The 13,994-nt window shown below is 42.6% G+C and overlaps 1 protein-coding gene across 1 annotated transcript in view; it reads left to right on the top strand.

The window, feature by feature from the left end:
* Lrrk (Leucine-rich repeat kinase) overlaps positions 1–13,994 on the top strand; it is a 1,005,461-nt gene that overhangs the window by 522,870 nt on the left and 468,597 nt on the right. The gene's annotated exons all lie outside the window — the stretch shown is intronic.

Genomic DNA, 13,994 nt, shown 5'->3' with positions numbered 1-13,994 from the left:
GCAAATTTGTCAATTTATGTTATTTATATAGTAGAGGCATTTTCTGACATACTTCATTTTTGATCTAAATACGTAAATTATACTTTTAATCGAAATTGCTGATAATTTACGAATTTTCGGATTATTAGATTAGTGTTGGTTATTATTTTTTTTAAACAAGTAAGCTATGCGTACCCAAGGGAAAAAATTATTTCTTGTTCAGATGTTTATTTTGGAAGATTTTACCCACAAAATTACTTTTATGAGGAAAAATGCGATAGTTAAAATTCGCGCTTGGCCTGTCAGCGGCTGGTATTCCGTGTATGAACGTTCCAATATTTTACTGTCGCCCATGGCACGGAGGTAAACATTGTCTTGCTGCCTCCACAACAATTCATGGGAATTTATATTTTACCACACGATATCGCAACTGTTGTCAACAAAGTGAAGGTGAATTTGATCTATTTCGACTAAAAATGCGAATACCACAGTTAAATTATTACGCTAGGATAGGTTAGGTTTACGTTGGGTTGGGTTGAGTTAGGCCGGGTAGGATTTGCTTGGGTTGGGTTAGGTTAAGTCAGTAAGTAACTTTATTCATGTATACACAGTCACATTATCATACATAGCAGCATATGTATAGAGAACCTAGGATAACCCAAAAAAGTCAGTGACATTTCATTAATTACCTGCAATATTTAAAAAAATTCATTCTCGAGACAAAATATTGGAAAAATAATTTTTTTTCTAAAATTATCTATTGCAGAAACCGATTAATGTTGGTCACCAACTTATAAATTTTTAACTAAGTTCGCCACGACCCCTAAACTAGATATTTACCACAAAAACTGAGAACCGTCTGAAATATACTCAGACGTTATCACTGTTTAAGACTGACAATACATACCCCTCTTAATGATAGTATATTACTTTTAATTAAGACAGAGAAGAAAGTGTTAACGAGCCTTAAATAATATGGTTGTGTGTTTTAGAATAGGCTTGGTGAGTCTGTTTTTTTCTTTGTCATTCAGAATTTTTATTATGGTCCATTGTGTGTCCTTCCTCCGTTATCATCGTTGTTGTCACAGTCGATAAGCATGTTTATGGAGCAACTTTGCATGTGTACAGACTGATGTTGTACTGGCCAGGCTTAGGCTTAGTTACAAGTACTCTGGCAGTTTGGCAGACACAGTTATTATTATAATCAAAAGGAATTGCTAAACCTACCAGGGTCATACAGCTAGCAGACACAAAAATGATGAACAAACCAAATGCATAGTACGTGACCAACCCTATGGTCACTATCTTGAACACTATGTGCCTAATTGCTCGCTTATTGAGGAATATAGAGTTAGTATAATAACCTATGTGACATGTCAAGATATTAATGAAAATAAGATCCCAGATATATTGAACAAATTTCGTAAGTTTCCTTGTAACATAAGTGAACTGTAGATGTAAATCCAGATGTACTCCTGTTAACCCTTTTGGGGCCTAGTTCCTAGGCCTTTTGTATATCCATATTCTCTTGCGCTAACCGCCATAGGATGAATATAGGATGTACAATAAACTAGCCACTTAAGTAGTAAATCTAAAATCATAATCGTTGTCATCATCTTTTCTTGCTGCTCCACCTCCAGTTCTTCCTCCTGCTTCTCCTCCTCCTGCTCTTCCTCTACCTCCTCTTGCTTCTCATTAGTTATGACCTGTAACGTCACAACATGCAGCCAATCACGCTCGTCCGCTTCCTCCAGGAGGATCAGGCGGTTTCACCTAGTTTTTTTTTTTTTTCCACCAGTCTCCTCTTCTGTCTCCTTATCTTGTTGTTACCCCTGTTGATCTACTCTTCCTCTTTTTCCTTCTGTTCTTTCTTGCCCTCCTCCTCCTCCTGCCTACGTTGTTTCCACAGACTCGGGTGTCACCTTTAAGCTTGCCTCACTGCTCAAATATTAAAATAAATCTAAGGCAAGTGAATAATGTGTGGAGTTGAGTAACCACTCCAAGCTTCCCACCAACACCCCAACACACACTTTACCAAGTTGCCCACCAACACCACCCCATCACACTCAACACCAAGCTGCCCACCAACACCACCCCATCACACTCAACACCAAGCTGCCCACCAACACCACCCCATCACACTCAACACCAAGCTGCCCACCAACACCACCCCATCACACTCAACACCAAGCTGCCCACCAACACCACCCCATCACACTCAACACCAAGTTGCCCACCAACACCACCCCATCACACTCAACACCAAGCTGCCCACCAACACCACCCCATCACACTCAACACCAAGCTGCCCACCAACACCACCCCATCACACTCAACACCAAGCTGCCCACCAACACCACCCCATCACACTCAACACCAAGCTGCCCACCAACACCACCCCATCACACTCAACACCAAGTTGCCCACCAACACCACCCCATCACACTCAACACCAAGCTGCCCACCAACACCACCCCATTACACTCAACACCAAGCTGCCCACCAACACCACCCCATCACACTCAACACCAAGCTGCCCACCAACACCACCCCATCACACTCAACACCAAGCTGCCCACCAACACCACCCCATCACACTCAACACCAAGTTGCCCACCAACACCACCCCATCACACTCAACACCAAGCTGCCCACCAACACCACCCCATCACACTCAACACCAAGTTGCCCACCAACACCACCCCATCACACTCAACACCAAGCTGCCCACCAACACCACCCCATCACACTCAACACCAAGCTGCCCACCAACACCACCCCATCACACTCAACACCAAGCTGCCCACCAACACCACCCCATCACACTCAACACCAAGCTGCCCACCAACACCACCCCATCACACTCAACACCAAGCTGCCCACCAACACCACCCCATCACACTCAACACCAAGATGCACACCAACACCACCCCAGAACACTCAATACCAAGTTTCACACCAACACCACCCCATCCCACTCAACACCAAGCTGCCCACCAACACCACCCCATCACACTCAACACCAAGTTGCCCACCAACACCACCCCATCACACTCAACACCAAGTTGCCCACCAACACCACCCCATCACACTCAACACCAAGTTGCCCACCAACACCACCCCATCACACTCAACACCAAGTTGCCCACCAACACCACCCCATCACACTCAACACCAAGTTTCCCACCAACACCACCCCATCACACTCAACACCAAGTTGCCCACCAACACCACCCCATCACACTCAACACCAAGTTGCCCACCAACACCACCCCATCACACTCAACACCAAGTTGCCCACCAACACCACCCCATCACACTCAACACCAAGTTGCCAACCAACACCACCCCATCACACTCGACACCAAACTGCCCAACACCACCTCGCACTCAACTCCAACCTTAGGAAACCTTAAAATATTGCGAGATGATGAAATTATACAGAGTGGAAGTTTAAACAAAGTAATTACCAGTCTCGTAGCCCCCTTAACGAGATGTCAGATTTCTACTCAAGCGCTCCTTCCCCCCCCCCCCCTTCTTTCCTTAAGACTGACAACCACCTATCCCCGAAATCACTATGTACCTAAATGCAATTTTCTTATTCTTTGTAATCAGACAGAGAAACCGAACTATACAGATTCTCCTCTTTGTCTACATGTGGGAGGTCTTCTCATACCATAGAAACAAGAGGTTGTAGACCAGAGTAAATACCGGGGCGTGGCCGAGCTTCAAACCCAGGCATCTTGCTGTCTACCAGAGCATAGAACTCGGGTAATTCACTGGTCAACAACCAAAATGCTTCCTATGCCAGACTAGCAATTTCCAACTAATTTTAGGTCACTGATAATGAATATCATGGTTAAAATTGTTTGTTAGCTCTGCGTGTCACAACAGGTTCCAACAGGCTTGCGGCAGTGTGTTTCTTTGTAATGGAAGGTGGTTTAGTGGCCTGCAACAATATTAATGGTCTGATTAATGGTCACTGGAGGTTGTTCATAAATTCATCAAAAACGAGTCTGAAAGGTGTCTTGCTGCATAACGGCAATAGTAAACCATCAGTTCGTGTGCTCTTGCCACCACATTTGAAAGAAACTTGAGAATATAATGCATATGTTGCAATGCATGAAATATAATGAACATCAATGGTAGCTCTGTGGTGACTTAAAGGATGTTGCTCTTGTGATGGGCTTGAAGGGCGGATACACTAAGTACTGCTGCTTTCTCTTCGAATAGGACGGCTGTACAAGTTCCCACTACATCAGGAGAGACTGGCTGGATGTTCAACATCAGTGAGAGGTGGATGTTCAACATCCACCTCTCATTGAACCAAGCAAAATTTTGCTACCACCACTACACTTACATAAAACTGGGGCTCGAAAAACTTCGTAAAAGCTATGGACAAATCCGGTCAGGGATTCAGATATTTAACACCAAAATTCCCCTCACTGAGCGACGCTAAGAGATGGAGTCTTCAATGGTCCTCAGATTCGAGAGCTTCTTAAAGATGGTGACTTTGAATCAGACCTTCATGGAGAGGAGAAAGCTGCTTGGGAAGCATTCAAGTTAGTGGCGAAGGGATTTCTCGGAAACAGAAGGAAGGCAACTATGAAGAATTGGTGGAAAACCTCATGAAGGCTTACAAGAACATGGGATGTAACATGTCACTTAAAATCCAGTTTTTGGACTCTCGTTTAGACTTTTCCAGCGAACTGTGGGGCAGTTAGTGACGAACATGGTGGAAGGTTTCACCAAGATATTTCAACCATGGAAAAATGGTACCGGGGAAAATGGGGCACAAGAATGCTTGTAGACTATTGCTGGACATGGCAAGAGATGATTCTTCAGCCCACTACAAGCGTCAGGCAAAAAGGCAGAGAGTAGGTACGGATTAGAGTTTGAAACCATACTGACACATATTTGATTATTTTATTATAAGGTACAATATTACATGCATCTTTAAACCTATGGCCAATAGGCATTTTTTCAAGGTGATATTTGGATTCAGGACATGAAAATATATAAGAATTAACTAATCTCATTTAAGAAGCATAACACTTCAAAAATTGTTGACAAGTGAACATTCCCTCGGCCTTGAAGATGGTGTTCACTACTTGAGTCATGATAAATGTGTGTTTAATTCATCAACGTATCGGTACTGTATATCATTAATGTTATCATAAATCATGAAAGAGTTAAATGTTATGTGTTCTTGCTCTTGAGAACAAGTTCATAGGTGAGGAAATAATGAAGAAATAGGAAATAGTTTAATCTAAAATAACCATAAGAAACACATTTTACAACTAAAAAGGTCGAAGGACCATACTGAACCAAGAATATACTGGTGCTGTCAAGAATAAACTGGTGACGTTATATTCTTGCTGAATATATTCACCAAGAATATATGGATTTGAGAAGACCCTGCCTAGTATGGGAGAGTAGGCCTGCTACAGTGTTCCTCCTTTCTTATGTTCTTGTACTAGTGACTTTGTTGATAGTCCTACTCTACCTGGAGTTTACCTGGGGTCAACGCCCCCGCGGCTCGATCTGAGACCAGGCCTCGTGGTGGATCAGGGTCTGATCAACCAGGCTGTTACTGCTGGCTACACGCAGACTGACGTACGAACCACAGCCCGGCTGGTCAGGTACTGACTTTAGGTGTCAGTCCAGTGCCTTCTTGAAGACAGCCAGGGGTCTATTTGTAATCCCCCTTATGTATGCTGGGAGGGAGTTGAACTGTCTTGGGCCCCGGACACTTATTGTGTTGTCTCAGTGTACTACCGAAGAATTTCAAAATATATTAAAAAATCTTCATATCATAAAAACTATTTCATTAATAAATAACAAAAAGGCACAATACCGTGACTGGAACGATACACAAATAACCCGCACATAAAAGAGAGAAGCTTACGACGACGTTTCGGTCCGACTTGGACCATTGACAAAGTCACACTTTGTCAATGGTCCAAGTCGGACCGAAACGTCGTCGTAAGCTTCTCTCTTTTATGTGCGGGTTATTTGTGTATTTCATTAATAATTCCTCTGAAAATGCTGATCGCATGGTGTAGGCGCTGTGGGGTGGTAGTAGTAATAGGTTCGCCGGAACTGTCACGACCCGGGTCTTGTCCAGATGGTGACCCGGGGTGGTGAAGCCACAAGATGATCCTCCTGTGTGAACGTGACACATTTTTCACCCTTGCCACTAGCCTCACCTCGCTTCTTGCATTCTCACTATATCGCTACTTGGCCCCTATGGGTCTAGCTCGTCTCAATAATAATATAAATAATACCTGGGTACTCTATCTCCTTGACATGGAGTATTGCTGACAAGTATGAAGAAGACACAAGTTGCAAAGCAGGTTTTATTAGGACAACTTTCGCTGCTGGAGCTGTTTGGTGGAGACATGAATCATTGCCAGCAACTAGGAGGCTCAGATACCAATCACCTTTACTTAAGGCAACCCAGCACTTAGCTTGCAACCTGCAATGCCATGAAAAAATCCTATCACTCTGCCCCAATTATATTCTAATTATATATATATATATATATATATATATATATATATATATATATATATATATATATATATATATATATATATATATATGGGGTCAACTTCTGGTGCAAATTGTGGGACCCATAGCCTCGGAGAAGTGGATAAAAAGGCTTCGAGGAAGAAAATGTTTGGATTTCTTCTTGAATCTATTTGAATATTCCAATTCCTCTACAACTCGATCTTTTTATTCTTTTTTAACAAGTTGGTATATTTTATTACATAATATGGTACAAAAGATTGTTGGTATAAAGGTGGCATATACAGTACATGAGGTGAGAGATACATGTCTAGTACATATTTGTATGTTATTTGTCACTGATTATAATGCGAAAATCTCATCCAGCTCCTCAGAGCTGGGGCGCGTGTCCAAGATACAGCAGACATTGCCCCCTCTGAACAGCAGTGCTGAGTCGCTGGAACAGAAAACTAGCTGCCCTGGGATCCCTAGTCATCCTGATGAGTCTTTTGCCTAGCTCCTTAAGGAACTTAGATGCACTCTTTCCCCATGAGTCAAGGGTCTCCGAGCCTGTGGGAACAAACATATGATGATGGGCAAGTTCTCCTTATTTTTTAGACTTCTGGGACTCCCTGAAGCTGGCAGCTACCCCTGGAGGTTATTCCGGGGATCAACGCCCCCGCGGCCCGGTCCATGACCAGGCCTCCCGATGGATCAGGGCCTGATTAACTAGGCTGTTACTGCTGGCCGCACGCAGTCCAACGTACGAGCCACAGCCCGGCTGATCCGGCACTGACTTTAGGTATCTGTCCAGCTCTCTCTTGAAGGCAGCCAGGGGCTTATTGGCAATTCCCCTAATGCTTGATGGGAGGCTGTTGAACAGTCTTGGGCCCCGGACACTTATGGTGTTTTCCCTTAGTGTACCAATGGCGCCCCTACTTTTTATTGGGGGCATTTTGCATCGCCTGCCCAGTCTTTTACTTTCGTAGGGAATGATTTCTGTGTGCAGATTTGAGATCATTCCTTCCAGGATTTTCCAAGTGTAGATTATGATATATCTCTCCCTCCTGCGTTCCAACGAGTACAAGTCAAGTGCTTCCAAGCGTTCCCAGTAGTTAAGGTGCTTGACAGAACTTATACGTGCAGTAAAGGATCTCTGTACACTCTCTAGATCTGCGATTTCACCTGCTTTGAATGGAGATGTTAATGTACAGCAGTATTCCAGCCTAGAGAAAACAAGTGATTTGAAAAGGATCATCATTGGCTTGGCATCTCTCGTTTTGAACGTTCTCATTATCCATCCTATCATTTTCTTTGCACGTGCGATCGTGGCACTGTTGTGATCCTTGAAAGTGGGATCCTCAGACATTACTACTCCCAGGTCCCTTACATTATTTTTCCGCTCTATTGTATGGCCAGAGTCTGTAGTATGCTCTGTTCTAGTTATTATCTCCCAGTTTTCCATAACGGAGTAGTTGGAATTTGTCCTCATTGAACATCATATTGTTTACCGTTGCCCACTGGAAAACTTTGTTTATATCTTCTTGGAGGTTAACCGCGTCCTCAGCAGATGACAGCCTCCTGCAGATCTTAGTATCATCCGCAAAGGATGATACGGTGCTGTGATGTATATATCTGTCTCTGTCTGATATGAGGATGAGATGGGGGCGAACACTGTATTTAACTCTGTTGACCACTACTCTTTGTGTTCGATTTGTTAGGAAGTTGAAGATCCATCTCCCCACTTTCCTTCCTGGTATATTGGAGATAGGTATCAGCCAAGGTAGATGCACATGTGTAGTCCCACACTACCTGCTTGCCGTCTGTCCAGGCTTGAAGGATGATACCATGTGGACGCTTTTGGCTGCCAATAGATCTGCATAGTTGGGGTGGCTTCCTTATTGCTGGGCATCCGGTTGCTGTGAGGCTCTTCTTGATAATGCTATTAACCTCTCCATGCCTTGCAATCTTTCCCTCGGATTTACCGCACACAAGACCATGGTACCCGAATCGGTCTGCTGCTTCACACACACACACACACACACACACACACACACACACACACACACACACACACACACACACACACACACACACACACACACACACACTGTATTGAATTTGTTAACTTTTAATCTCACACTCATATAATTATGTTAACCATAGTGACATCAGGCATCACGTTCTACGTTATACTTTCACTGGAAAATAGTCCCTCCCACACATACCTTAGTCTGAGCCTCTCTGTCTACATTTTTTTTTTACTGCTTTCAGTAACCTTCCACCTATTTCATACATCTGCAACATTTGCCACATTGTTACCCTTTTCTGAATCCGTAAGTGTGACACTTCCCTTATTATTCCTATTTTTTCTTGTTGCTGTACAATCCGACTTTGTCTACCTTTAACTCTTTCAATAACAAATCTACTATTCACTTTACCTGATAAATAGGCTTATTCCTTCTATTATTCTTACACTCTCCTTTGTCCCCTTTTCCCTTATACAGAGGAGTTATGTTTTCTGCTCATCCCTAGGTACCTTCCCTTCTTTCATCCATATATTGAGCAAATATACCAACCACTCCATATACACTCAGTGGCCACTTTATTAGGTACACCTGTACAGTTGCTTGTTAATGAAAATATCTAATCAGCCAATCACGTAACAGCGCCTCAATGCCTAAAACCTGCAGACATGGTCAAGAGGTTCATTTGTTGTTTAGACCAAAGATCAGAATGAGAAAGATATGTGATATAATTCACTTTGACCATGGAATGAGTGTTGTCAGACAGGGTGGTTTGAGTATCACAGAAACTGCTGATTTCCTGGGAGTTTCACGTACAACAGTCCCTAAAGTTTACAGAGAATGGTGTGAAGATCACAAAACACCCAGTGAGTGGCAGTTCTGTGGGCGAAAGCGCCTTGTTAATAATAGAGGTCAGACGAGAATTGCCAGACTGGGTCGAGTTGACAGGAACGTGACAGTAACTCAACCACACGTTACAACAGTGGTATGCAGAAGAGCATCTCTCAATGCACAACACATTGAATCTTGAAGTGGATGGGACACAGCAGCAGAAAATCACCCCGGGTTCCACTCCTGCCATTTAAGAGCAGGAAACTGAAGCTACAGTGGGCACAGGATCATCAAAAGTGGACAGTTAATAATTAGAAAAACGTCTCCTGGTCTGATGAATCATGATTTCTCCTGTGACATGCAGATTTTAGGGTCAGAATTTGTCTTAAAACTCTGAGATGTGGAAAGGGAGATTCGCGGCATGAATGTGCAGCCAACAAATTTGCAGCAACTGTCTGATGCCATCATGGACCAGACTTTCTAAGGAATGTTTGCCGCACCTTGTTAAATCCATACCACAAAGAATTCAGGCTATTCTGGGGGCAAAAGGGAAAAGGGGCCATTCCCAGTACCAGAAGAGTGTACCTAATGAAGTGGCGTGTGTGTGTGTGTGTGTGTGTGTGTGTGTGTAATCAAATATATTATCTGAAATAGAAAATTTATCTTGCTACCTGTGTCTGGTTACGAGTTTTTTGTACCCCAGTCAACGCAGCCTAGGGCCAGGCTTTTCTGTTGATGACTCATTGGCTCACATATCCATCACAGCCTGGCTGGTTTGGCATTTGTCAGAGGTAGTGATCGAGTTTCTTCTTCAAAACTTCTACACTTGTTCCGGCAGTGTTTCTGATTTCTGTTGTTAACAGGTTAAATAGTTTTGGATGACGGGTGTTGACACAGTTTTCTCTCATTGTGCCCGTGGCACGCTTTCTTCATACTGGGACTCTTGAGCACTTCCATATCTCGTAATGTAATACATAACTTACCACTGAAGTGAGAACACACAAATACAAACACGGGAAACTTGATCCACCAAAATTTCTTCTTGTGGGACATCTTGCACGGAGAGCCCAGACATTGGATGAAAAAAAAAAATAAGTGGTATTGCTTCATGGAAGTGGGAGTGGAGTGGAGAGTGGAGTTGAGTTTCTGTATTATATTTCTTGCATGTGACGAGCAGCTATCGTCACTCATTCCTGTAGTTAATTTGTACGTCATAGTTTGTAAAATATATTTACATTTACACCTTGTGAATGTTGTTGTGGCTCGTCACTTGTTAAGAGGTAGAGCAGTATTGTAAAGGCGGTTCTGGTGGTTACCATTCAGACTCGGATCAGGCTTCCTGGTTGATGGCTGGATCAGATAGCCCGTTATCTTAGTAACAGACGTATATCACTGTATGACAGTCAAATGGGTGACTGTTTAGCGAGTCTTAAACAGTTATTTAATGCTGAATCTTTTACTGTGCTGGGTGGGTCCCTGTTTTGTGCGTCAAGTGTGTTTATCATTATATCCTACGTTTCATTTATTGACGTTGGGGTATGTTATAATTGGTTACTTTTTATTGGTAGAGAACAATCTCATGTAATCGACGCTTGGTCTCAGACAGGGTTTCGGGGGCCTTGACCACAGAAATCCTTTCCAGGCATCTCCAGGTATACCTAAACTTACGACCAGAAATTTGCTGCAAACCGGACACGAGTAATCCACATCGATTTGTTGAGGATGAGTTACAGATATTAATGATTGCAGCACGGAATTAAATGTAGGCAACAGCTGCCAGTTTCCATCCGACCTTGAGTCACTAGGTTTGAGGGACCTTATTAAGAACTCTGCGACCCACTTTTTTTGGTCTAAATAACGGGGATATTTACCTCTTCGTCAAAATTTGCTGTTACTGCAGGTCTATAGCTTAGAGAACTATTTATATGGTTTGAACTGCGATTAATAGATTTGGATTTGCTTTTATTTTATTGTGTTTTTTGTGTCTGTAAAATGAACGGAACGAGTGGAGTTTAAGCCCATGGCGAGTGAGTCTTAAAACTCCAGGTCGGTGCTTAATCCACTGGGTTTGTGATGGATATGTGGGGTGGCGGGCCTCCAGCAGCAACAGCCTGGTTGACGAGGCAAGCACCAGACAAGCTTGGCCCATGGCCGGGATCCCAAAGTAGTAAAACTCTCGAAACTCATCAAAGGTAAGGTAATCGTGTTATTACGATTTCGTAAGTCTGTAAAATGTCGGTAAATGAGTCATGACAGCCGCAAATTGGTATTAGTAGTAGAAAATTAAGGTAAATAAGAAATGGCAATGATGCCAACGAATTAATAAACATGTTAAATTTTTGTTACACGTACTGACTAACCAACCGTTTCTTCTAGTGTTTTGTTATTTATGTAACTTACTCTGTCACAACCCGGCTGGGTATGATTAGGGGCAGCTTAGAGCATGGGCCAGTAGGCCTACTGCAGTGCACCTTGTTTTATATAGTATACTTAGATTTCCTTTTTTTCTGGGATTGTGAATATAAAGTATTACTGGTAGTTCTTGGAGTGGTGTAAGACTGTGTTTATATAGCGAACTTGTAGCTCGAGGATATATACACCGAGGATGTATATACACCGAGAGGTGTATGTCTCAAAGTATTTATATGATAAGAGTTGATCTTACTCCTTATTTTAAGGTAAAAAACTTAAGACATTTTAATATGGAAACGTTTGGTGTTGGGACCTCGTTCACTCCAACAGTACCATAATATACCATAATGTAGCATAATGTTTGGAGTGGACAAGGTCCCAGCACCGAAACGATTTCACGATAAAATGTCCAAAGTGTTTGCCCCCTGTGTGTTTAACCACAGGACACCCCCTGTGAAAAGTAGTGCAGATACGAGCACACACAGAAGACTCAGTAAGTGTTAATGACCCTCGATAAACTTTAAACCCTATTAACCAACCAGCTTCCTTTATTGCATCTTTCTTGCCCCAGTGCTGAGATGATGGTTGTTACACGTTCACCCATTGCCCTGAATTCCTTTGCTGTTCTTGGATTTATGAGAAGAATAATCATGTGCCCTCTTTTTTAAAATAAGTAGACTGTCAAAAATTGAGAATGGAGTTTGTCCATATGAGGGATTTTTGGTAATTTAATGTTATATTACTGTTTTATTTGGTGTCCCGTAGCTCGGTTGGGAACGCACTGAACTCAGATATTGAGATCCATGGTTCACATGCATAAGAAATACTGTTGTAACAAAAGTAAGTCTTGAAGAGGAAAGATGACAACTTCTTGCATTAAGTACCAGATCAGAGAGGTTGTGATGCTGTGTGCACTCCTGCTTGACCAGGCAGTCAACAATAAAATTGGCATCAGACTACCTGTAAGTTACCTGTGGTCGCTTCCTAGGTCACCGCACCCTCGGCCTTGTCCCAGACCAAGCCTCCTGGTTGCTGGCCTGATCGATCATTCTGCTGGTACCTGAAGTCTAACGTATGCACCACAGTCCAGCTGATTTGAGGAGCTTGTCAAGTTCTCTCTTGAAGACAGTCGGGAATCTGTTGGTACTGAGGTCTGAGGGTTCTGAAGAGTCGTGGTTCTTTTATACTTATACGAGTTCTCACGCACTGTACTCACTGGTCTCCTGCTTTTCATCACTGGTATCTTGCACCGTCTGCCAAGCCTCTTGTGTTCATGTGTAGTGATTTCGGTGTTCGTATTTGGGACCAATTTCTCCAGTATCTTCCAGGTGTAGATTACCATGCATCTTTCTCGCCTACGTTTTAAGGAGTACAAGTTCGAAGTACTTCAGACGCTCCTAGTAATTTATGTGCTTGATGGAGTTTATAAAGGCTGTGAAGGTGCTCTATACATTTTTCAGACAGACAATTTCTACTGCCTTGAATGGGGTCATTAGAATACACCAGTATTCCCGCCTAGTGAGAACGAGTGACCTGAAGAACATTAAATTTGGCTTGACATCTCTTGTTTTGAAAGATCTTAAGTGTCCAGTCTATTATTTTCCTTGCAGGTGCTATAATGACATCGGTGTTCTTTTTGTATGTGAGATGACATTATCACTCCCAGGTCTCTCACATTAGTCTTATGCTTTGTCGAGTAATTTGAGTTTGACTTGTACTAAAATGTGCCCTCATTAAGTCACTGTACACAACATTTTCATTTTACTTGTCCTCTAGTGAATACAAAACCATGATGTACAGGTCCAGCAGTTGCGATAGACAGGAACAACGTGCTCTGAACCCACGTTGACATGGGTTGGAGAACTCTCGAAGCGGGTTACAAGTGCGATACGTGATTAAAATGGCAAGAGTAATGTAAACGGGTCCATATCTTCAAGATCTAACACTATCTTACATAGCTATTCCTTGCAATTAGAACTTTGATGTGAATTTATGTAACTGTCGTTACTAAAGCATTGTTGTTCATTTCCCGTGAATTGTTGTGAAGTATACAGACCACATTTTATGAAGATCTTCATTATCTATTATGATGTCATCGTGATCATCTTGGTATTCCCTTTATTACTATAGAATTTCATTCATTGTCCTTCCATTTCTTCACTGTCCTAGCACCTCTGCTGTTTACCCTCATGGCAGACATAGATAAAACACCTGTCACAGTTTTGTATCATCATT

The sequence above is a fragment of the Cherax quadricarinatus genome, chromosome 37 (assembly GCF_038502225.1).
Source record: "Cherax quadricarinatus isolate ZL_2023a chromosome 37, ASM3850222v1, whole genome shotgun sequence".
NCBI lineage: Eukaryota > Metazoa > Arthropoda > Malacostraca > Decapoda > Parastacidae > Cherax > Cherax quadricarinatus.
The sequence above is the reverse complement of the archived record's forward strand: the minus strand, read 5'-3'. Positions and strand labels throughout refer to the sequence as shown.